Raw genomic sequence first — 27224 nt, 5'->3', positions numbered from 1 at the left:
TGAGCTATAGCGAAAGCTGTATAACATACAGTATTTACAAGAACCAAGCAGGGGCCACACGAACAGAAGACTAAGGAAAAAGTGCTCTTGTCAATGAGGGTGTACGGCTAGAATGCAGTATTTCGTAGCTACTGTTGGATCTGTACATCGAAGATGCAATCATGGAAAGAAAAAGAAAAATCGAGAGGCAGGATTAAAATTCACGTAGTTATCAGTGAAAGTGAGGAAGAATTGCAGTGCTTGTTGAATAGAATGAAGAGTCGAATGAGTACACAATACGTACTGAGCTTGAACAAAAGAAGAATGTACTGAGGTGTAGCACCTTTGCACCGCAGCCACAGTAGTCAAACGAGAGCAGACAGGTTCATACAGACGGAGAGCCACGGTTCTACCGTGACAGGTGTACGCTTACGATAGAGCAAATCTGTTTTTACAAGTAGAAACGGCTGTAGACGAATGATGTCAGCATCATACAGTCTGTGAAATATAATGTAGTGTTTTGGAAATGAAACTTTATCTTCTGTGAATGTTGTATCTTTCATTAAGTACTGCTCATCTAATGTGTTTAGCTATACGTCTGAACGAAGATGTGAATGGGAAATAATTTAATAGATGAATGTCTTTTAATCTATTGACTAAGTAAAAGCTAGCGTGGGAATTGTAACTGTTCAGACAGAATGAATGATACCCTCAGGGGAATTTGTAAACTGTAACTCGCCAGCATTGAAGGCCAAAAACTTCCGGCATAAGAAGTCACCGTCATTCTGGTGACGGCCTTGTTAAAGAGGGCGGACGGGCAGACAGAGGATCTAGGTACTCCCTTGTCCTTGCCTTGGGGAACTACCCTAAAGGCGGAAGAATCCGCAATGAACAACGGCATGAAATTGCAGGAAGAAATGGAATCCACAGCATTAAGGACACATATCATGTGTCCACACGACACATGGCCTGTAACTGAAAAAGTGTCACGACGGTCTCCCCATTGGCAAAATATTCTGGAATAGTTCCCTACTCGGATCTCCGGGAGGAGACTGCCAAGCGATAGATGACCACGACATAAACACTAAACAACCAATTAAAGGATGTTGATCTACGAGTCGGGCATGGAATGTCAAAAGCTAGACGTGGCAGGGAGGCAAGAAAATCTGAAAACGAAAATACCACGGCTGAATATGGATGTAGTAGGGATCAGTGAACTGAAATCGAAAGAAGACAAGGATTTCTGATCAGATGGGCATAGGATAATATCAACAGCAGCAGAAGATGTTATAACGGGAGTAGAATGCGTTGTGAATAGGAATGTAGGGCAGAGAGTGTGTTGCTGTCGACATTTCAGTGAAGGAGCTCCTCTCATAAGAACCGACAGCAGACCAGCACTTGCGACGATAGTTCAGGCCTACACGCCGACGTCGTAAGCTGCAGATAAAGAAGTATATAAGGATATTGAAAGAGTAATACAGTAACTAAATGGTGATGAATATCTAATAGTCATGGGGAATTGGAATGCAGTTGTACGTGAAGGAACACAAGGAAAGGTTCGAGGGAAATATGAGCTTGGGACCAGGAATATGAGAGGAGAAAGACTAATTGAGTTATGTGATAAATTTCAGCTAGCAATAATGAATACTCTGTTCAAGAATCGCAAGAGAAGGTGCTTTACTTGGAAAACGTCGGGTGATACGGGAAGATTTCAGTTAGATTACATCATGGTCGGACACAGACTCCGAAAACGCATGCTGGCGTACCCAGGAGCAGATATCAGAATGTAGTAGTGATGTAGAATAATCTGAAGCCACGAAGAATCAATACTGAAAGAAGTGCGATACAGAAGTACTAAGGAATGAAGAGAGACACTTGAAGTTCTCTAAGGCTATAGGTACAGCAATAAGGAATAGTTAAGTAAGCAGTAAAGTTGAACACAATGGCCTCCTCCAAAAAAATGCAATCACAGAAGCTGGAAAGATCAAAATAGTCACAAAGCACTAGACTGTAAACAAACCCTGGCTAACAGAGGAAATACTTTAGCTAATCGATGAAAGAAGGAAGTACAAAAATATTCATGACTACAGAAATGCAAGTCGCTGAGGAATGAATTAAATAGGAAGTACAGAGAAGGTAAGATGAAACGCTTGCATGAAAAATGTGAAGAAATCGAAAAAGAAATGGTTGTCGGAAGGAAAGTCAAAACAACATTCGATGAAATTAAAAGCAAGGATGGTAACATTAAGAGTGCAACGGGAATTCCACTGTTAAATGCAGAGAAGAGAGCTGATAGGGTGAAACGGTCCATCGAAGGCCTCTGTGAGGGGAACGATTTGTCTGATGTAATAGAAGAAGAAGCAGGAATCGATTTAGAAGAGATAGAGGATCCAGAATTAGAATCCAAATTTAAAAGTGCTTTGGAGGACTTAAAATCAAATAAGGCAGGAGGATAGATAACATTCCATCAGAATTTCTAAAATCACTCTGGAAAGTGGCAGCAAAATGGCTATTCACGTTGGTGTGTAGAATGTATGAATTTGGCGACAGACCATCTGCCTTCCGGAAAAATTTCGACATTATTCAGAAGACTACAATAGCTGAAAAGTGGGAGAATTATCGTACAATCAGCTTAACAGCTCATACCTAATTCACATAGTATTTGCAGTAGATCCTAATGAAGTTAGGAATTGCTGTGTGAGGGTCTGATTAGATGCCTGCCTACTACACATTACGACCCACTTCAACTGTAGGCGGTCTCTGTCAGTCAACAGCGACGTCGGCCTGTACGCTTTCGTGCCGTATGTGTCTCTTCACGTTTCTACTTCACTATCACATCGGAAACAGTGGACCAAGGGATGTTTAGGAATTTGGAAATCTCGCGTACAGACGTATGACACAAGTAACACTCGATCACCTGACCACGTTCGAAGTCCGCGAGTGCTGCAGAGCGCCCCATTCTGCACTCTGACGTTGTCTAATGACTACTGAGGTCGCTGACATGGCAGCTGACATGGCAGCTGATATGGAGTACCGGGCAGTAGGTGCCAGCACAATCCACCTAATATGAAAAACGTCTGTTTTTGGTGGCATCCGGTTCCTTTTGATCAGATAGTGTATTTGTCCGCAAGAACGATCTGATATTGCAGTAATACCACTCTGTCGGTTCCAATCTTTTGTCAGCAAACGTCCAGCACTGTACCATTAATATATTATTAGCCAGTGACCTGAAAACCCCTCTCACTGAAAGAGAGTGTCTGTGCCGTCAGATTAGGTTCTTGCATATTTGTGGGTTGCGTTGTGTGTCACCTTTTGTTACCGATTTATGACAACAACCTGCTGACAGGTGCTAAATGTAAATTACGCTAATGCTTACAGGTGACACCAATAGTGTGAACGAAAATTGATCAGTTACGGTCCCCAGTAACTTTCTTTCCTGTTTGCTAACTTCTTTACCATTAGCGTCCTTTCGGTAGACACAAGTAAGTTCAAACTACTTTCAGTTTCTCTGTAGCGATAAAAACGTAGACGAAACCAAAGTTAGGTGTATTAATGAACTGTTACAGGAGGTAAAAAGCACGAATATTATAATACTCAGATTACAAAGTAATCTTCACACTATAACAAAGAAACTTGATAGCTTTTGTGTTTTTTGATTCCTATCGTTACTGAACAGACATTCATAAAGCTTCTTGTTTTGCTTCTGCAGTTGCCGTATGTGTTATGTAAGTAATTTTAATCAAACTCTTCTGTTTCTAGAGTAATCATTGTTCTCAAGAAAAAGTGATTTGTAAAATATGGCCATGGAGCTCATGCTGCAAGTAGGTTATTGTAAATTTGGGCATACTACCGCTGATTCACAGTTCATAGCATTTCCTATGAGGATTATTCAAAGGAAAACTACTGACTTGACAACGAGGCTAACTGCTTTGGTTACACAGTGACACAAGGTGGTTAATGCGTCACGCAATCGGTCAACAGCATTGAGCAGCAAATGAGTTTCTTAAAACAAATGTTAGAAGAGATCCATTATTCTCGCTCCCTCTTTCATTATTTTTATCTTCCCCTGACTTACTACTGCTATTCAACGTTTCTGTTAGGTAGAATTTGGTCTGGCGCATGTCAATGATTATTGCTCCTACACATTTACTTTTATTCTAACTTTCCTATTTTGCTTCGGGAATCAGCATCTTCAGTCCATTCCAGACACTATGTTCCAGTGTAATTACCTACAACAGTTGAGGACGTAGCAACATAGTGTAAAGTTAGAGGAGGTCCCTTTTTCCTCTGGGAGCTGGGAGAAAGTTCGTAAGTCTTCTGTATGAATAGCTGGCGTGAACAAGTCTCAGCGCCAGAAGCCAGCCTTCCCGCAGTACTTAAAACCGAGTCCTCTGATTGACCCTGTGGAGCCCCCTGCAGATCTTTGCACAACTGTGTGGGACTTCTCCTTGTTCAGAGGGAGCCCAGGGGCAACGGCTGTTCGAGTGTCAGGCCAACCTCGTTGGCTTTGCGCGCCTCGCTCTCTGAAGAGGCGCCTGGGTCTGGTGAGGTGTCGCCCCTCCACAGAGAACTGACGCTGGACACTGCGTGCGGGGAGGGTCTGCGAAATTTCTGGCCGGAGACACTCAGACACCGGCAGCCGAAAGGTACGCTCATTTCCACGGGAGTGTGGTGTTAGACACGAAGTCAGGTTAAGATTTTGTAAGTTAGGTCGTATTTGCACCTGGTAGGATGAGGACTCTTAGGTGTAGGAAGTGATTAATTTTACTTGTTTTCTCTGTTGCGTGTGAAGTTTAATTCTTTTGTGCTGAGCTTAGAATTATGAACTCGCTTTGTTGGGTAATCTTGTAATAAGTGGTGTGGACACTCTGAAACTTATTAATTACGCGCTAGTTCTCTTTCAACTGCAGCTGTCCAGCTCTAGTACCTGTTTATTTTCTGCAAAATTCAGTGTCAATCGAATTTTATGGATTTTTTTCTCCTTGCGTGGTTTCGGGTGCCACGCAGTCACTGACCATTCCAACTCTGACGGTAATTGTCCTTACTGGAAGGACCTCAGGCCCACATGTCTATCGAGTCCAAATAGGCATCATACCAAAGCAATAATCCCTGGCATTTACTCGAGATTCAGAAGAGCTGTTCTTAATTTCCGTCTCTCTGTGATCTCCATGTGAGTGGATAATCGTAGGTTCATTCTAAAGTAGACCTTAATCCCAAACGAACAAAGAGGCTATCTGTCCAGAACTCCCGTGGTAAATTATGATCGTCCATCCCTGCTTTGGCGTATGTAAGGAAATAAAGTGGAATATGGTTTTCTATATCTTTGTGTATGGCGAATCAGTTACCAAGCTTGCTAATAGATAAATAGTTTGATAAACACAGTCGCCTTCTCGTTTAACATTGTCTCCTTCCCTTTGCCTTAGAGAGTTTTTGTGATTACCGTGGAAGCTTTCGAAGGTAATGCCCAGTGAATCTGAGTAATAATACGTTACTGCAAGGTCGGCCGTATCTTCGCGTATCTCTTGCGTATGCTATACATCGTAATGACACTCCCTTTTCTAACATAACCTTTTTTTATAGAAATAGTCGATACCAAGAAACCTGCATAGGTGGACATTATCCAGCTGTTAAACTAAATGAATTTCATATGATTGTGTATACGATGTATTATATTTCAGGCTAAAATGTATAAAAAGAAATTAATTTGTTACACTCTGTATGTATGGTTAAAACTATCCTTTCTTTTAGAATTATTTGAAATTACGAAATATGTGGGATGCCTGAAATTCATATTATTAATTGTACAATCTAACGCTAATTATTAAATTTATTTCTGGATTCGGCCGGCCGCGGTAGCCGAGCGGCTCTAGGCACTTCATGTGTGTGTGTGTTGGGGCTTATGGGCGCTCAACATCGAGGTCATCAGCTCCCTGACACACATTACAAGTCCGGAACCACGCGACTGCTACGGTCGCAGGTTCGAATCCTTCCTCGGGCATGGATGTGTGAGATGTCATTAGGTTACTTATGTTTAAGTAGTTCTAAGTTCTAAGGGACTGATGACCTCAGATGTTAAGTCCCATAGTGATCTGAGCCATTTGAACCATATTTCTGGATTTATTTATAAAATAATGTTATAACTTAGTGATGATTCTTCCTTTGTCAAGAAAGTTTGTTCACTCTTTTGCTTAGTAAACACTTTGGAATATGGTGAGTACTGCGGAAAGTGAGGAGTAGTGGGTATGTCTGTGATGGAGGCGTACGTATTATTTTTTATGATCGACACTAATAATGTAATTTGGATTATTAAGTGGAAATTGTAAAGACGGTGTAATACTAAAAAATGCGACAAAGAATAAAATTCAAGAAATATACAGCAAATCTTCATCTGTAATTTAGCCATCAGGAACCAACGAAGTTAAATCAAAATTTCAGCCTCAAGAATGTACCCTGACGCAAAAACTGGAGCCAACAACAAGAGAAAATGAAGATCAGTAAAAATTTTTTCTTTTGTATATCTTACGCCTCTCGCAGCTTTTGAAACTAATGAGAACACTAAGAAAAATTTAATAGTGATGCGTGGGAGGGTAAGATTACAACATGCAGTAAACAATTTATCCACCCACGAGGCGAAAGAGGACCAATGGAACCCCACTCTGTGTAGTAAACTACAACCCCATTTCCCTCTGCGGCTCCGTAAGCGTTTGTAATGAAAACAGAGCGGAGTTCGCCGTCAAATTAATATGTCCTCCTTTCGACGAATCTACGAATAATGGAAAAGTAGTACCGGTACTTACGTGGAAAGTCAGTTCTCAAACGTTCGACTGTGACCTCAGGATCGTATTCTGAAAAAGAAATCGATAAAATCTCAGTGTAAAAATAGAACATATATTTAATCAACTACTATAAAATTATTCCTCATTGCTATACCGAGACTTCCACCAACTGAAATAAAATGTTACCTGTTGTGTTGGAATCTGGGTCACTGAAGTCGGTAGCTGTGACTACCGCCATTAAAATGCAGATGAGCCAAATACTATTTCTGCAGAACATAATGCAGGGATAAAGTTGCTACGTCTCAATCTCTCAAAAATATCTTCATAAGATTTTCAGACTGCTGAAGAACCTGTAATTTTATTAATAAATGAGATAATTTTCTTTCTACATGGTATAATACACTTTAACTAGTGTAAATTAAAATTTCAGTCCGACTAGGATCCTTGTCACTTTACAAGACTGATATCACCTAATGCAAAGAGATGGAGCGGGGGGGTGTCTTGAGTATAGCAGCGGCTTTAGGCAGCTAAACGAGCCTTAGACGGGCAAGGGCATACCAGCACGCACATCTGTGCATGGTGTTGGGTGGAACTACGTACTTAGGGAACTTAATAGCGGTAACTGAGTGCTGACTGGAATTGTTATTTAATCTTACATAGTTTGTGTCTCGAGAGGCCACAAAATGATCGCAATGGATGTAAGATTATTTTAAACCATTGTACGGTATGTAATCAAAAGTATCCGGACACCTGCCTGAAAATAACTTACAAGTTCGTGGCGCCCTCCATCGATAATTCTGGAATTCAATATGTTGTTGGCCCACCCTTAGCCTTGATGACAGCTTCCACTCCAGCAAGCGTACGTTCAGTCAGGTCCTGGAAGGTTTCTTGGGGAATGGCAGCCCATTCTTCACGGAGTGCTACACTGAGGAGAGGTATCGATGTCGGTCGGTGAGGCCTGGCACAAAGTTAGCGTTGCAAAACATCCCAAAAGTATTCTATAGGTTACAGGTCAGGGCTCTGTGCAGGCCAGTCCCTTACAGGGTTATTATTGTTGTGCAACCAATCCACCACAGACCGTCCATTGTGAACAGATGCTCCATCATGTTGAAAAATTCAAACGCTATGCCCAAACTGCTCTTCAACAGTGAGATGCAAGAAGGTGCTTAAAACATGAATGTAGACCTGTCTGTGCTGTGATAGTGCCGCGCATAACAACAAGGGGAGCAAGCTCCCTCCATGAAAAACACGACTACACAACAACATCACCGCCTCCGAATTTTACTGTTGGCACTACACATGCTGGCAGATGTCATTCACTGGCCATTCGCCATACACGCACCCTGCCATCGGATCGCCATATCATGTACCGTGATTTGTCACCCCACACAACGTTTTTGCACTGTTCAATCGTCCAATGTGAACGCTCCTTACACCGAGCGAGGCGTCGTTTGACATTTACTGGCGTGATGTGTGGTTTACGAGCAGCCGCTATGAAATATAAGTTTTCTCATCTCCAGCCTAACTGTCACAGTACTTGCAGTGGATCCTGATGCAGTTTGGAATTCCTGTGTGATGCTCTGGATAGATGTCTGCCTATTAGACATTACGACCCTCTTCAACTGTCGTCGGTCTCTGTCAGTCAGCAGACGAGGTCGGCCTGTACTCTTTTGTGCTGTACGTGTCCCTTCACAAAAAAAATGGTTCAAATGGCTCTGAGAACTATGGGACTTAACATCTGAGGTCATCAGTCCCCTAGAACTTAGAACTACTTAAACCTAACTAACCTAAGGAAATCACACACATCCACGCCCGAGGCAGGATTCGAACCTGCGACCATAGCGGTCGCGCGGTTCCAGACTGACGTGCCTAGAACCACTCGGCCACACCGGCCGGCTGTCCCTTCACATTCCCACTTCACTATCACATCGGAAACATTGAATCTATGGATGTTCAGATGTGTGGAAGTCTCACATATAGACGTATGATACAAGTGACACCCAATCACCTGACCATGTTCGATGTCTGTGAGTTCTGCGGAGTGCGCCATTCTGCTCTCTCCGGATGTCTAATGTCTACTGAGGTCGCTGATATAGAATACCTGGAAACAGGTGGCAGCACAATGCACCTAATAAGAAAAAGGTATGTTTCTCCGCATGTCCGGATACTTTTGATCACATGGTATATATGTGTGTTTGTGTGAGAGAGAGAATAGCCTTGTATTTAAATGTAAGTCAGTACGAAAGTTGGATTCAGTAGTGTGGGACGTCACAGATGGTATTTCAGCGCGAAAATCGGTGCGCATACTGTACGCTCTTTGTGCCACTGGCCTCTTTCGGATTTTTGGAGTTTCGTCGTTCCAGTTTCGGCAACAGCCGTTCTCGGTAAATCGTTGGATGTCACGAGAGGTATTTCTGAAATTAGCATCTAGGCGGATAGATAAACGCGGGAGTCAACACGAACACTCTCTGGGCGCAGAACGTGGGGCTTGGCGTAATGGTATTGAGCTCAGGCTCACGCTTTAACTTTGTGTGGGAGTATTCTGAAGGCAGTTGCTGTAATGGAGTTTGGAGCACTGCTACTTCCTGCTTAGGAGATTCAAGACAGCATCGTTTGCTGGTGGTCATGGTGGCATGTGATGGGGGTGCGACAATGGTTGGTTCCAGTATGTTCCAAAAAGCGGTAAGAGAAACGGCGATTCTGGAGGAGGTCCTATCTCGGAGTTCTGTTAATCACAAAGGTTCCAATGTTTTAGATAGCCCTTGGCATATCTACAGTTTGCATACCTGTCCGAATAACGCGCTTACTATAGCTATATTACAGTATAAAACAAACTCCGTCCGAAGAGGCCATGAAGGCCCAACGGTACCGATCGGCCGCCATGTCACCGTCAGCCCACAGGCGTCACTGGATGCGGATATGGAAGAGCACGTAGCCAGCACACTGATCTGCCGGTCGTATGTCAGTTTACGAGACGGGTTCCGCTACTTGTCGATCAAGCAGCTTCTCAGTTTCCCTCAGCGCCCAGTAGACCGGATGGTCACCCGTCCAAGTGATAGCCCTGTCCGACAACGCTTAACATAGCCTATGGTGATGGGAACCGGTGTTACCACCGCGTCAAGGTACAGTACAGGGTCAAAATATAAACACTACGCACATCCTTCAGTCCAGGCAAACTGAGCCAATCGGTTTGTTCTTTTGCACCAGTCGTGCACTATGGTGTACCTTAGGCAGCTTTTAAAAAGACTATTTTTTCAAGGGCGGCTCCTGAGCAAACTCTGCAAAGCTATGATTTTTTGAGCACGGTAAGTATCAATTGGGGGATTGCCACTTCTATTATTTCAATTCATGGTAGATATGCCGAAATTTTCACCACATGTTCCTAAGACGGTATTCTCGGAGCACTTTTTTCGATATCGTCCAGAGGTTCAAGGTTACCATAGTTAAGATAAATTAAAGGTCTGAGGCGAAAATGTAGTTTTAACTGACGTAGCGAACAAATGGCAGAGGTACTACAGTCATCGCAATGGTTCTGAGGTCACGAAATTATATTTTATTCAGCATTTCTTCACTAATAAGACTTTATGACGCCCTGTCCATAGTAATAATGAGCGTATGGCATTGGTGGTCGGGAGACCCCTCGCGGGGCGGTTCGTCCGCCGCTCCACAAGTTCTTTAACGCCACTACAGCGACTTGCGAGTGAATGACGATGAAATGATGATGAAAGACACACAACACCCAGTCATCTCAAGGGAATCGAACCCGGGACCCCGTGCGCGGGAAGCGAGAACGCTAATGCAAGACCACGAGCCGCGGATGCCCTGTCCATGAACAGTGGGCACCGCATGCCCTAGGTGGTACTTCAGCGACAAAAGAATGGGCTAAAAAGAGTCTTAACAATCCCGAAAAGAGCATGTATATTTTGAAAGTTAACAAATCCGATAAAATAATTCTAGTAACATTTTTACTTTTTTATCACATCATAAGCTGGGCTTTTTCGATGAACAGTGGTTATCGAGAAAAGCACCCAAAAAATGTAAAACAAGCGACTGTGTTTAAACCTTATATTAAGAGTACTTATTTTTGATTACATGAGTCAAAGTATATAAATGAGGGGAAGTACATAATTAACCTTTTCAGATTGTACTGACCTGCAGAATTCCCTTTTACATAAGCAGGACACCGTGTTACAAACCAGCAGAAGAAAGTTCCTGTAGGAGCACATAAAAAGGCGAATATGTTCCCATTTAAAAGACTTTGACAGGTAGTGGAGAGCCAGCTGCATCAGCCCATGCTCCTCACCAAACCCTTTGCCATGAGAACACGCTCGCGGATTTTTTGCGCTGAAACAGAGTAGCAGAGAGGCATTGCGCACGGAAGGGAGAGGAGGCAGTGCCAGGTGAGGGACAATGAGCAAGGAGATAATTATGGTGGAAGACAGAACATGGCAGTGAAAGAGAAAGACAGAGGTTATGATGGCAGTAACAGTGGGAACTAAAGAGAGAGAGATATTGATGGTCAGTGAGAGAGTGAGAGACTGCAACAATAACACAGATAGAGAGATGGATGGAGATAGAAACAGTGGAAGCAAAACAGAGAGGAGACAGTGGAAAGGAGAAATACAGACGAGTGGATACCATACACAGCGTTGAAAGGGGGCAGGGGTGGGGGGTGGGGGATTATGTATAGGGAAGGGCACATTTTGAATTGAAATTTGAAACACATGAGTATAAGGAAAAAGATAGGTTCAAACTTCCAGAATATTTGAACTGAATTAAGTGGTTCATACATTCACTCACGAATAAAAGCTCTTCTGGTTTTGATGGTGTTTCCAATAGAATACTAAAGATTTGTTCCCATTTCATAAGTCTGGCATTGTCTGAAATATGTAATGCATCACTGACTCAATGCATTTTCCCAGAGAGACTAAAATATGCCATCGTTAAACCCCTCTTTAAGAAATGTGATAAGAGAAACGTCAGTAAATCCCGACCTATTTCGCTGCTGACATCATTTTCCAAAATTTTTGAGACGGTGATGTATTCTAAAAAAGTATCTCACCTTGGCAACAGTAATATCCCCCAACAAATCATAGTTTGGGTTCCAGAGGGGTTGCTCTGCTGAAAATACAATTTACATGTTCTGACACCAGATCTTACAAGCATTAAATAACAAAATAGCACAGATAGGTATTTTCAGTGAACTATCCAGGCCATTTGATTGTGTGAATCATAATATATTCCTAAATAAATTGAAGTTTCATGGAAGTGATGGTATAGCCAACCAATGGATTATGTCATATCTAACCAAACGAATGCAGAAATTCAATCAACAGAATCAAGGGACATAATTCTGACTGGGGAGAAATCATATATGGGATTCCCCAAGGCTCAATCTTAGGTCCACTACTGTTTCTCATGTATGTAAATGATCTCCCATCTAATGTAAAACAAGCAGAATTAGCTCTTTTTGCAGATGACACCAGTATTGTAATCACTCCCAGTATCCATATAGAAATGGAAGAAATGGTGAACAAAGTTCTCAAAAGTATTATTGACCCGTTTTCAGCGAATGGTGTCACCCTGAATTTCGCAAAGACTCATCATATTCAGTTCTCCACCTCTAGGGCAACAGCATCAGTGATAAGTGTAACACATGGTGAAGAAATAATACGTAGGGTAGAAACTTCAAAATTCTTAGATGTCCGTATTGATAAGGATTTAAATTTAAAAGAACACATTTTGGAACTCCTAAAAAACATAGTTTGACCACATTTGCACTTACAATCATAGCAAATTTTGCGGAGAGAGGAATCAGTAAGTTGACACACTTTGGTTATTTTCATTCAGTAATGTCATATGGAGTACTGTTCTGGGGTAACTCATCTTTAAGAAAGAAGATGTTCATGGCCCAGAAATGTGGTGCAAGAGTAATACAAGGTGCTATCCAAAATTTTCGGGACTGGTGCTGCCATCTGTTGAAAACCTTCTCTTTGGACTAATGGCCACCATCACCCTCAAAGTAGTTTCCATCCGCACATACACACTGGTCCCAGCGCTTCTGCCTATGGTCCAACGTTTTCTGGAAGTCCTGTTCTTTGAGGGTGTTTATCACCAACACCGATGCTTCTTGAAACCTCTCTAGAATGTCGAACCGATGGTCTTTTAACTTGAGTTTCAGCGAAGCTACAAGTTACCAAATCTGGCGCCTACGGTGGGTGGAATATAACCCCCATGTCGTTTTTTGTCAAAAAGGTCCTGGTGAGCAAGGACGTGTGACAGGGCGCGTTATCGCGATGCAGCAGCCAGTTCCCTTGACGCCAAAGTTCGGGCCGTCGTCGATGCACGTTTTCACGGAACCGTCGCAAAACGTCACAGTAGTACTCGGAATTCACTGTTTGGTTGGGTGGGTCGAATTCTTTGTGCACAATTCCCTTGTTATCAGAGAAAACGATGATCATGCTCTTTACTTTGCACTTGACCTGTCTCGCCCTTTTGGGTCTTGGAGAGCCCGGGCTCTTCCACGGGAACGGTTGTTGCTTTGTCTATGTGTCATAACCGTAAATCCAGCTCTCGTCGCCTGTGACAACCCGTGAAAGGAGGGTTGGATCATCAGATGCGGTCTGACGAAGGTGCACACTTCAACACGCTGTGCCTTCGTAGAATCGCCACACACCAAACAGAGAGTATTGTGGAAATCAGTGTGGACACCCAACACGTCCTCCCGGCTAAATGACACTCTGCACACTGATTCATCAGATATGCAGCTCTCGCCACCTACTTGTGCAAAGATATACTACTGCTACTTTCCAGATGGCAGCACCAGTCCCGAAAATTTTGGATTCCACCTCGTACGTGGGGCTCACCTGTGATTTTCTTCTAGACATCTGTTTACGAAGTTGGGCATTCTGGCTACTGCTTCACAGTATATTTATTCCCTGATGAAGTTTGTTGTAAATAATCCTCTACAATTGAAAAGGAACAATGAGATACACAAGGGGTGAAACGGGGGCACCACGCTGCAACAAAAATTTTTGACGACTTACCGCGTGATATAAAATGTCTAACAGACAGCAAGATAAAATTTGAAAATAAATTGAAAAAGTTTCTCCTTGACGACTCCTTCCATTCCGTAGAAGAATTCTACATCTACATCCATACTCCGCAAGCCACCTGACGGTGTGTGGCGGAGGGTACCTAGAGTACCTCTATCGGTTTTCCCTTCTATTCCAGTCTCGTATTGTTCGTGGAAAGAAAATTTGTCGGTATGCCTCTGTATGGGCTCTAATCTCTCTGATTTTATCCTCATGGTCTCTACGCAAGATATACGTAGGAGGGAGCAATATACTACTTGACTCTTCAGTGAAGGTATGTTCTCGAAACTTCAACAAAAACCTGTACCGAGCTATTGAGCGTCTTTCCTGCAGAGTCTTCCACTGGAGTTTATCTATCATCTGCGTAACGCTTTCGCGATTACTAAATGATCCTGTAAAGAAGTGGGCTGCTCTCCATTGGATCTTCTCCATTTCTTCTATCAACCCTACCTGGTACGGGTCCCACACTGCTGAGCAGTATTCAAGCAGTGGGCGAACAAGCGTACTGTAACCTACTTCCTTTGTTTTCGGATTGCAGTTTCTTAGGCTTCTTCCAATGAATCTCAGTCTGGCATCTGCTTTACCCACGATCAAGTTTATATGATCATTCCATTTTAATTCACTCCTAATGCCTACTCCGAGATAATTTATGGAATTAACTGCTTCCAGTTGCTGACCTGCTATTTTGAAGCTAAATAATATGGGATCTTTCTTTCTATGTATTCGCAGCACATTACACTTGTCTACATTGAGATTGAATTGCCATTCCCTGCACCATGCGTCAATTCGCTGCAGATCCTCCTGCATTTCAGTACAATTTTCCATTGTTGCAACCTCTCGATATACTGCAGCATCATCCACAAAAAGCCTCAGTAAACTTACTATGTTATCCACAAGGTCATTTATATATATATATTGTGAATAGCAACAGTCCTACGACACTCCCCTGCGGCACACTTGAATTAACTCTTACTTTGGAAGACTTCTCTCCATTGAGAATGACATGCTCCGTTCTGTTATCTAGGAACTCTTCACTCCAATCACACAATTAGCCTGATAGTCCATATTCTCTTAAACGACTTTGGGAAACTCTATCAAACGCCTTGCGGAGGTCAAGAAACACGGCATCTACCTGGGAACCCATGTCTATCGCTCTCTGAGTCTCGTGGACGAATAGCGCGAGCTGGGTTTCACACGATCGTCTTGTTCGAAACCTATGCTGATTCCTACAGAGTAGTCTCCAGAAAAGTTATTATGCTCGAACATGATACGTGTTCCAAAATTCTACAACTGATCGACGTTAGAGATATAGGTCAATAGTTCTGCACATCTGTTCGACGTCCCTTCTTGAAAACGGGGATGACGTGTGCCTTTTTCCAATGTTTTGGAACGCTACGCTCTTCTACAGTACACCGCTGCAAGAAGGGGGTCAAGTTCATTCGCGTACTCTGTGAAAATCGAACTGGTATCCCATCAGGTCCAGCGGCCATTCATCTTTTGAGCAATTATAATTGTTTTTTAATCCCTCTGTTATCTATTCCGATATCTACCATTTTGTTATCTGTGCGACAATCTAGAGAAGGAACTACAGTGCAGTCTTCCTCTGTGAAACAGCTTTGGAAAAAGATATTTACGATTTCGGCCTTTAGTCCGTCATCCTCTGTTTCAGTACAATTTTTGTCCAAGAGTGTCTGGACATTTTCTTTTGATCTACCAACCACTTTGACATAAGACCAAAATTTCTTAGGATTTTCGACCAAGTCAGTACATAGAACTTTACTTTCGAAGTCGTTGAACGCCTCTCCCATAGCCTTCCTCACACTACATTTCGCTTCGTGTAATTTTTTTTTTGTCTGCAAAGCTTTGGCTATGTTTATCTTTGCTGTCAAGTTCCCTTTGCTTCGTAGTAGTTTTCTAACTCGGTTGTTGTACCTCGGTGGCTCTTTCCCTTCTCTTACGATCTTGCTTGGCACATACTCATCTAATGCACATTGTACGATGGTTTTGAAATTTGTCCACTGTTCCTCAACACTGTCTGTACTTGAGACAAAACTTTTGTGTTGAGCCTTCAGGTACTCTGAAATCTTCTTTTTGTCACTTTTTCTAAACAGAAAAATCTTCCTACCTTTTTTAATATTTCTATTTTCGGTTGAAATCATCGATGCCGTAACCGCTTTATCATCGATGATTCCCTGTTCTGTCTAACTGTTTCAAATAGTTCGAGTATGTTTGTCACCAGAAGGTCGCCACGAGTCGGTTCTCTGTTTAACTGCTCAAGGTAGTTTTCAGATAATGCACTTAAAAGAAATTTCACTGGATTCTTTGCCCCTGCCACCCGTTATAAACGTTTGAGTCTCCCAGTAAATTAAAATCTCCACCCAAAACTATAACATGGTCGGGAAGTCTACTCGAAATATTTTCCTAATTTTCCTTCAGGTTTTCTGCCACAACGGGCTGCTGAGCCAGGATGCCTATAGATACGTACAATTACCAGGTTTGAGCCTGCTTTAACCGTGACCTTCACCCAAATTATTTAACATTACCCATCTCCATCAATTTCCTTCGATACTATTGCACTTTTTATCGCTATAAACACGCCTCCCCCTTAAATGTCCAGACTGTCTAAGTTTGCAATGTGTAAAAGGTGAGTGGTAGGTATTGCTAACTCAATCTATATTTCCTTGTTTTCATTTTAGTGGAAAAAAAGAATTATATCGTGATGTTTAGAGTACGAAGAGATGTACAAATTGATTTGCAGAATGAATGTAAAAGGAGTCGTACCACATCATCACGATTTATCGTGTAAAATGATCCATGGAACATGGAAGTAACTAACTATCTAACTGCTGAGGTGTGATGAAGACTGTGGCAGTGGGAACGAAAGACAATTGTGTCTCCTAAGTGATGTAGGAGACACTGGCTGTGGGAAGCAGAGGATAGAGGACCCATTGGGTGACATACGTAGACAGTGCTAGTCAGAGGAAGACGCTGAGTATGTAGGTTTAGCTACAAAGAAGGACTGAGTAGGAGGACTTAGAATCTGCGTTAAAAACGTGGAAATGAGTTCGTGCGCTAAAATTTTTCAAGAGGAAGGCGGGATGAGGATTGACTCAGGTGCTTCAACACTTTTCTGACAGGATCTTGTAAAGAGGAAGATAATACCTTAGTTATGCTCCGACAGGACTATTTTATCGTTAGCAAACAATAATGATTAATCCAGAATGAGATTTTCACTCTGCAGCGGAGTGTGCGCTGATATGAAACTTCCTGGCAGATTAAAACTGTGTGCCCGACCGAGACTCGAACTCGGGACCTTTGCCTTTCGCGGGCAAGTGCTCTACCAACTGAGCTACCGAAGCACGACTCACGACCGGTACTCACAGCTTTACTTCTGCCAGTACCTCGTCTCCTACCTTCCAAACTTTACAGAAGCTCTCCTGCGAACCTTGCAGAACTAGCACTCCTGAAAGAAAGGATATTGCGGAGACATGGCTTAGCCACAGCCTGGGGGATGTTTCCAGAATGAGATTTTCACTCTGCAGCGGAGTGTGCGCTGATATGAAACTTTTGGAAGGTAGGAGACGAGGTACTGGCAGAAGTAAAGTTGTGAGTACCGGGCGTGAGTCGTGCTTCGGTAGCTCAGTTGGTAGAGCACTTGCCCGCGAAAGGCAAAGGTCCCGAGTTCGAATCTCGGTCGGGCACACGGTTTTAATCTGCCAGCAAGTTTCATATCAGCGCACACTCCGCTGCAGAGTGAAAATCTCATTCTGGAAACATCCCCCAGGCTGTGGCTAAGCCATGTCTCCGCAATATCCTTTCTTTCAGGAGTGCTAGTTCTGCAAGGTTCGCAGGAGAGCTTCTGTAAAGTTTGGAAGGTAGGAGACGAGGTAATGGCAGAAGTAAAGCTGTGAGTACCGGGCGTGAGTCGTGCTTCGGTAGCTCAGTTGGTAGAGCACTTGCCCGCGAAAGGCAAAGGTCCCGAGTTCGAGTCTCGGTCGGGCACACAGTTTTAATCTGCCAGGAAGTTTCAATAATGATTAATATTTGCACCATTTATGGTAAAGGAAGACCTTAGATGGAAAACTAGTTCTAAACAAAGCAGAAAGGTGGAAGTAATATATAGGAGATTTATACAACGGCGATGTACTGGAGGGCAATATTATGGAAATGGAAGAGGACGTAGATGAAAATTAAATGGGAGATATGATACTGGGTGAAGAATTTGACAGAGGAGTGAAAGACCTAAGTAGAAACAGGACCCCAGGAGGAGAGAACATTCCATTAGAACTACTAATAGCTTAGGGAGTAGCAGCCATGACAAAAGTCTTCCATCTGATGAGCAAGATCTATGAGAGAAACATTTATGACACAAGCGAAATACCCTCAGACTTCAAGAAGAAAATAATAATATCAATCCCAAAGAAAGCAGGTGTTAATAGGTGTGAAAATTACCGAACTGTTAGTTTAATAAGTCACCTCCAAAATACTAACACGAATTCTTTACAGAGGAATGGAGAAACTGGTAGAAGCTGACCTCGGGGAAGGTCAGTTTGTATTCCGTAGAAATGTTGGAACACGTGAGGCAATGCTGACCCTACGACTTTATCTTAGAAAATAGATTAAGGAAAGGACAATATACGTTTCTAGCATTTGTAGATTTAGAGAAAGCTTTTGACAATGTTGACTTTCCAATTCTGAAGGTGGCAGGAGTCAAATACAGGGAGCGAAAGGCTATTTAAAATTTCTACAGAAACCAGATGACAGTTGGAAGAGTCGAGGGGCATGAAAGGGAAGCAATAGTGTAGAAGGGAGTGAGAAAGGGTTGTAGCCTATCCCCGATGTTATTCGATCTGTGTACTGAGCGAGCAGTATAAGAAACAAAAGAAACATTTGGAGAAGAAATTGAAGTTCAGGAAAAGAATAAAAACTTTGAGGTTTGCCCATGACATTGTAATTTTGCCAGAGACAGCAAACAACCTGGAAGAGCAGTTGAACCATATGGACAGTGTCTTGGAAGGAGGATATAAGATGAACATCAACAAAAGCAAAACGAGGATAATGGAAAGTAGTGGAATTTAATCAGGTGATGCTGAGGGAATTAGATTAGGAAATGAAACACTTAAAGTAGTAGATGAGTTTCGCTATTTTTGGAGCAAAATGACGACAGTTGAAGTAGAGAGGATATAAAACGTAGACTGACAATCGCAGGGAAAGCGTTAATGGAGAAGAGTAATATACTAATATTGAGTACAGATTTGTTGGGTTGTCCTTTCTGAAAGTATTTGTGTGGAGTGTAGCAGTATATGGAAGTAAGACATGGACGATAAGTAGTTTAGACAAGCACAGAATGGAAGCTTTCGAAATGTAGTGGTACAGAATAATGCTGAAGATTAGATAGGTATATCACGTAACTAATGAGGAGGTTGTAAACAGTATTAGGGAAGAGAGTAATTTGTGGCAGAACTTGACTAGAAGAAGGGATCGGTTGGTAGGACATGATCTGAGGTATCAAGGGATCAAAAATTTCGTACTGGATGGCAGCTTGGACGGTAAAAATCGTATAGGGAGACCAAGAGATGAATACACTAAGTAGATCCAGAAGAATGTACGTTCCAGCAACTACTTGGAGATGAAGAAGCTTGGACAGGATAGAGTGGCATGGAGACCTGCATCAAACCAGTCTCTGGACTGAGGGCAACAACAACAGCAACATAGTAAAGGAAATATACTTCAGGACTTTTGAAAGAGTGCACATGGGTTTTCGTAGTTTGAGAAAGAAAGTCTGCATGTACATGCTCCACTTTTAAGCTGTATCCTTGCATTTTCTTCATGACTAAATATCAATAACTTTCATTTGTATTCTTGCTAATGTGAGGCATCTTTCGCTGGTATTTGCATAATGTCAGTAAACATTTATCAGATTTGCTCTGTAATCCTTTAGTGTTAGACAACATTGTTAGCCACACGGGAATTTATCTGTTCTGTCCACTGCCTTAAACTTCGTATACTTGCCCGTGAGTACAGAGGCGAGCCAGCCAGTAGTGGCCGCCGTGCGTTTGCCCACGGCGCCTCTGTTATTCGGCACGCGCTACGTTTAGGCGCTGCACCCAGGCAGAGAAGAAGTACACAGGGTGATTCACGAAGATATGCAAATACTTAAATATGTTATTTTCAAGTAAAACCAAACAAAAAAGTTGATATAAACATAGGTCCGCAAGTGTTTCGTTACGGAGTTACGGCTCCATGTTAACGAAGTTCATAAATTTCATGCAAAATCTTTTATTAGCCGTAACTCCGTAACTAAACATTTCCGGCCCTATGTTCATGTGAAATTTTTTCTTTAGTTTTACTTGTAGAATAATATATTAAAATATTTGCCTATATATGTCAGCATGGCAGTGTGGTTACATATTCCATCTACAGCGCCAAATATTCGTGTAGCCAGTCCCTCATTTTATAAAGATTCAGAGGCTCGGTTTTCAATTTTGTCTATAAAGTTAATTAACCAATTTTCGTCGTCTGTATGTATCATGCTATAGCGCTACGTTTATAACTTCTGTTGTGAAGAGTGTATCCGTGGTCTGTGATAGATGACAGAATGGGGGGGCGGGGGGATTCCCATTCATTTTGTGGATGGAGATTATGAAGAATGGTTTATTTACTATCAATATACCACTTCCAACTATTTATGATAAGATATCTACTAAAATAAATAGCTCTAGAATAAGGACCAGATTACCGTCAGATGCCGACCTGCTACCGTGTCATCCTCTGCCATATTCCGACACTGATTACTTCCTCACAGTGGCAGCGAGCCCCGTACAGACGCATTGGATTTATTTGTGCAGACACTGCTTTTCCGCCAACGGACTGTAGTTTCAAATGTGGAGAAACTAAGGAGATAACAAACTCATCAGACCACTAAAAACAGAAATTCTGTTGGCCATGACCGAGTGTTTATAGACTTAAGATTAATAAAAATGATAGCCTGATCGAGTTTCTGCTGATTTGGTAGGATCACCCCTTAGCTATTATGTAATCAACGACTTGGTGCATGCTTCCTGACAGAGTTAAATGTACTATAGGAATAGCGATCTATAAAATTACACATAGCCAGACCATCTTTAATTATTTGCCTGTTTCACTCCTTCCACTCTTTTCAGAATTCTACGAAAAAGTGGCTACGAAAGACTAGCTTTTAATTGAGCAGGACTCTGTAACTGATTCACAGTTTCACCTTGAGGACTTCTCCACAGAAAATGGGATGTAAAGTGATTCATTAGCTAATATGGTAATTTATCTTGTTGGTGTATTTCGTGACCGGGCGAAAATCTCCGATCGTGAGGAACACAAAGTTCTACTTGGCATCTACATCTACGTAATTAATCTGATATTCACAATAAAGTGCCTGGCAAAGGGTTCAATGAACCACCTTCAAGCTGTCACTCTATCGTTGCACCCTCAAACGGTGAGTGGGAAAAACGAGCTCCTAAATTTCTCTTATTTTATCGTGATTATCATTTCTCCCTATGTAGGTGAGTTACAACAAAATGTTTTTGCAATTGGAGGAGAAAACTGATGATTGAAATTTCATGAGAACATCCCGTCGCAACGAAAAACGCCTTTCTTTTAATGACTGCCACTCCAATTCACGTATCATGTCTGCGGCACTATCTCCCCTGTTTCGCGATAGTACAAAACGAGCTGCCCTTCTTTGAAATTTATCGATGTCATACGTCAGTCCCACCTGATGCGGATCCCACACCGCACAGCAGTACTCCAAAATAGGGCGGATAAGCTTGGCGTAAGTAGTCTCTTTAGTAGACCTGTTACAGCCTTTGAAGTGTTCTGCCATTGAATCTCAGTCTTTGGTTTGCTCTACCCATAATATTTTCTATGTGATCGTAACAATTTAGTATATTTGTATTTGTAATCCCTAAGTATTTAGTTCAATTTACACCCTTGAGATTTGTGTGACTCATCATGTAATCCAAATTTGGTGGATTCCTTTTAGTACTCATGTGAAATTTCACACTTTTCATTATTAATGAGTTGTGTTGTAAGTCTAATTCCTCTCCCATATGTCGAGTTTGACATTCGTATCGTAAGTCATAGGGTGTTATAGGCATGAAACTAACCTCTGACTGAGGGGGAACACGACATGAGAGTTTCGACAAAGGCCCGTGCTGGGCACATTATCGCTCTTAATCTCCATGAATAACCTTGTAGAGACTCTAGCGTGCGGTTAAAAAACTGTAGATCGTGATCCAAGCACGCTAATCAAGAATCCAAACTCAGCCCCATAAAACAAGGATGACAGCCGAAGATGCGGTTCACAGTTGACAGTTTATGAGCCTTAATACCACAATGAGTCTCATTATGCGTTTCCAAACAAGCAACAGTGACCTACTTGCAGCAGTATCAGTCGTTAATGGTCACAAACTAAATGAAACAGTTCGTGTAAAATTCCTTGGTGTCCGAATGGGTAACAAATTAAAAAGTCGTCAACGAACAGAGACAAACTCAACAAGAACATCTTCCGCTCTCAGAAGCACCTCGCACGGTACTGACCTACAGGCAGTGAGCTTTACTTATTCTGCCTCTTGTCACATTGATTTGTGGTAATGTCTCCTGGTGCACTGTACCGAAAGCAGATAAAGTGTTTATTCCTCGGAAGTGGACGGTAAGAATACTGCGGCACGTAGATAATCTTGCTTAACTCTTACAGTTGTTTCACTACTTCCAAATACGTTTATTGTAGCCGACAATTACAATCCGTTTTACCAGAGCACAGGGCGATTCAAAAGACTGCGCAGAAACTGAAACAGGTGCCACAGTTTTTTCGTCGGGAATTGGTGATACGTACACGAGGCTTTTGATACGCCCCCACAAAATTAAAAATAATTTTTGGGGGTCGTCAGATGTAGAGAGCGAAGTGACCATGCACCTGGACCACCTCTACCTGTCCAGCGTCTGAGTTACGTGGAACTGAGTGCGTCACGTACATCAAAGGAAAATGTACTAATGCTCTTCCTATTGTCAATTTCTGCAATGCACAGCATTGTCGACTAAGCAGTACACTGCTGAAGTTCAGAGGCATTTTCATTGACTGTCTTGTTGTTCCTGAAATTCCATAGCCTGAGAATTAGTTCCAACTGGTTAGGTTGTTTCATTTTGGCTAACCGGTCAGCTCCTTCGGGTTGTGTGCAGTCTTCCAAATAACTGTACATAACGTAATGAATTCTACGTGCAACTGTCCACAATATTCTTTCTTGTTTTAGCAAAAACATTGATCAGTCCTCAGTGCCTGAAGGTCGGTCAACTGGGAAATAGGGCTTCCATATACTGCCACTTTGTGGAAGAAGCTTGCTGCAAGTATCCATTGCTCATACTGCTCCGACATGCTTAAATCTAGGGTAAAATTAGTTCAGACAACAGCTTTGAAAACATACAAGATGCGACAACAGTAAATATTGGTAGTAATGGCACTGTTAAAATTGTGCTGTAGGAGTAATCTGCTATTGTGCATAGCTCGTGTGAACCAATACAGGAAGGCTTCAGACGAGCTGTTGCGTTCCAGGTCATGGAACATCGCAATAACCAATCAAGATGAAGTTCCTTCTAAATGGTTGAAATGGCTTTCGCCACTATGGGACTTAACTTCTGAGGTCATCAGTCCCCTGGAACTTAGAACTACGTAAACCTAACCTAACCTAAGGACATCACACACATCCATGCCCGAGGCAGGATTCTAACCTGCGACCGTAGAGATCGCTCAGTTCCACACTGAAGCGCCTAGAACAGTTCGGCCACAGTGGCGGGCAAAGTTCCTTCTCCTTCTTCCTTAAGTGACCAATTAAACGACCTATCTTTTTAAAATTATAACGTAATGGCATGTGCAGTGAACAGTAACAACAAAATATAAGGGACGCGGCATAGCTAGAGCGCTGCTAGTGGCCGAAACGTTGGCTTCCCTCCAGTAGCGGTAGTTTCATCCATGATGCCGCAGTACCACACCCAGATAACATTTATATCGACTGACTCTCGCCGCTGAAGCCTATCCAATCATAACAGTATAATGAGTCACTCTCCTCTAACATTACCTTTTTTTTTATATAGAGATAACCGATACCATGCATAGTATCGATTCTTGCATAGGTTAAAATTATCTCAGCTGTTTCTTTAAAAGAGTTCATAAGATTTTGTATACGATGTATTCTATGTCAGGCTACAATATATAAGAAAGAAATTAATGTGTTACAATTGATATGTAGTAACAGTTAAAATTAGTATTATTTTAAAAATAACTGAAATTGCGAAATTTGTGGTATGCTTAAAATATTATTAAATGTACAATCTAATACTAAATATTAAATTTATTTCTAGAGTGATTTAAAGAATAATGATATATTTTAGCGAGGATTATTCTTTGGTACAACACTCCGTCGTCAGGCCACGAGTGGCCTACCGGGACCATCCGACCGCCGTGTCATCCTCAGTGGAGGATACGGATATGAGGGGCGTAGGGTCAGCACACTGCTCTCCCGGTCGTTATGATGGTATTCCTGACCGAAGCCGCTACTGTTCGGTCGAGCAGCCCCTCAGTTGGCACCACGAGGCTGAGTGCACCCCGAAAAATGGCAACAGCGCATGGCGGTCTGGATGGTCACCCATCCGACAGCGCTTAACTTCGGTGATCTCACGGGAACCGGTGTATCCACTGCGGCAAGGCCGTTGTCATTCCTTGGTAAAGAAAGTTTGAAAATTCTTTTGCTTTTTTAAACTGTTGGGAATAATGTGAGTACTGCAGAATGTAAGGTTCAAATGGCTCTGAGCACTGTGCGACTTAACTTCTGAGGTCATCAGTCGCCTAGAACTTAGAACTAATTAAACCTAGCTAACCTAAGGACATCACACACATCCATGCCCGAGGCAGGATTCGAACCCGCGACTGTAGCGTCCGCTCGACCCCAGACTGTAGCGCCTAGAACCGCACGGCCCAGAATGTAAGTAATGGTGGGCATGCCTCTGATGGAAGTAGATGTTTTCTAAGTTTGTCACCAACTATTTAATTATTGTTTTTTGGTTATCTGAAAAATGTGAAACCGGTGTGATGTTGAGAGATGTGACAAAGAATAAAATGCAAGAATAATACAGGCAAATCTTCATCGGTTATTTAGTTGTCAAGAACGTAAGAAAATCGAATTGCCAGCTGCAAGAATGTACCCCAAGATAAAACTTTGAGCCATCGACAACAACAACGAGATAACGAAGGTAAGTAAAAAGTTATTCTTCTGTATATCTTACGCATCTCTAAGCTTTCGAAATTCGCGCAAAGACAGAGGATTTCAATAGAGATGAGTGGGAGAATAAGATTACGAAGTTAAGAAAGACAGAATAAAGGACTCGGTCCTTCCTTTACTTCCCCGCATTTTCATTGTGGCGGTTTTTAAGAATGAGGACCACTGATGACAGGAGACTAGGAAGGTGAGTTAAGTGAGGGGCGCGACACGCCGCACGGCTGCGGCAGAAGTGCGGCGGAGACTCACCGGAGGCGTGCAGCGGTGCAGCAGGCGCAGCAGTGGCGGGCGGCAGCGGAGGCGGCTCCCGCCTTCTTTTCTGGCCTCGCTCCCTGGCCGCGGCTGGGCTGGGCCCGGCTGCCGCCCCCACCCACCCCCACCCACTGTGCCCGCCGCCTCCCCTCTCTGCTCCGCCCCCATCCCCACTTGCCTCCCCTCTCCCCCCCCCCCCCCCCCCCCCCCACACACACACACGCCCGACGCCAACAACGAAACATCTGCAGCTGTCGGACGTCTGAAGTACTCCTGCGCAGCCTCTCACACCGAGGACGTGGAGGGCACCTTCGTAATGAGGACAACTGCGCTGCTGCTCTTTCTCGGCTCGCGGCCTCTCTCGACTTGACTCCAGGACGGTCGCGTACCTGCACACGGTGAGCTCTTCATCCCAGCGGTCATTCTCTCCTCCCCCTCCGAAATACGCACTCCGGACAAAAAACTTGTAACCTCAGGCGTCGTCACTCTCATACCGCGCCTCTAGTCTCCACAGTGGCCTCATTTCCGTGAAGAATAGAGTCCTCGTCGTTTCTGAGGTGTGCCGTATAAATGATAATTGGATCTGTAGAGCTACAAAACTGTGAGGAGAGTCAAATCAGGAACGTATGTGTTCAGCCCTATGAACTCAGCAGTTGTCATCTTGAAAGGCGGCAGCGTATACAGAATACTCACCATCAAACCTGAAGAGAAAGGGCAACACTTTGACAACGAAAATGTTTAAATAAACACTGTGGTTAATGTTCACTCCAACCTCAATAAGTAAGCTAAAAAGAACACTCAAACTTCACAGAACCACTTCCAGCCTGAACTGCATCCTCTGTAGGTGTTGTTGTTGTGGTTCTCAGTCCAGAGACTGGTTTGATGCAGCTCAGAGATTAGAGACACGTCCAAACATGTCAGCAACTTTGTTTTCTTGTGCGAACTGCTCATCACCCGCGATATACTTCCATACAAAGCTACACTCCAGAAAAGCACCTTTCAGATACCGCTTAACAAATTTCTCTTTTCCAGAAGTACTTTTAACGCTATTCTAATTACGAATTTGCATCTTCTCTACTTCGGATGTCATCACATATTTTGCAGCTCAAATAGAAAATCATCTACAACCTTTAGTGTTTCATTCTCTAATCTTATACCATAAGCACTCTTTGATTTAAATAGACCATATTCCATTACCCTTATTTTACTTTTGTTCATGCTCATCTTGCAATCTCTCTTCAAGACTGTATCCATTCCATTCAACTGATCATATGTTCCTACATTTCTCTGGAAGCCAAACTGATCTCCCATTCTTTTATAAATAATTCATGTCAGTATCTTACATCCATGACGGCACTCTGATGCTTTGGTAATACCCGGACCTCTGCCTTCCTTGTTTGGTACTCGAATTATTACATTGTCATAGATTTTATAGATCTTGTACACCATGTGGAATAATTTGGTCGTGTCTGCTCTTACAAGGATCCCAAAAGCTCTGAGGGAGTCGTGTCTACTTCAGGGGCCTTATTTTCATTCAAGTGTTTCGGTGCTCAATCAAATACTTCTCGGAGTATCGTATGACCCTTCCTATTTTCGCAACTTCCTGTACTATTTTTCCCTTGTATTCGTTTGATTACGTGCCAACTATACACCTAGCTGCGCCTTCATTCTACCTCCATTACACAGTCAGTAATGTAATTCCGGTTTCCACTCTCGGCCGCTCTCGGATACTTTTGTTTATTTTCCTGTCTGTCTATATTTCCCGGCCTACATCTGTCCACTGTTTCAGTACACTGTTTTCTTTTCGATATTGTGATTGTACA

At 42.7% G+C, this 27224-nt stretch overlaps 1 non-coding gene across 1 annotated transcript; it reads left to right on the top strand.

The window, feature by feature from the left end:
- The first annotated feature begins 17476 nt into the window (after nucleotides 1–17476).
- Trnas-cga lies at nucleotides 17477–17551 on the top strand. The gene has a single exon. It is a non-coding gene; the product is annotated as a tRNA-Ser (tRNA).
- The last annotated feature ends 9673 nt before the right edge of the window (nucleotides 17552–27224 follow it).

Source organism: Schistocerca americana, chromosome 11 (assembly GCF_021461395.2).
Source record: "Schistocerca americana isolate TAMUIC-IGC-003095 chromosome 11, iqSchAmer2.1, whole genome shotgun sequence".
In the NCBI taxonomy this organism is placed as follows: Eukaryota; Metazoa; Arthropoda; class Insecta; order Orthoptera; family Acrididae; genus Schistocerca; species Schistocerca americana.
Note: the sequence above shows the minus strand (reverse complement) of the source record. Positions and strands in the feature narration are given on the sequence as shown.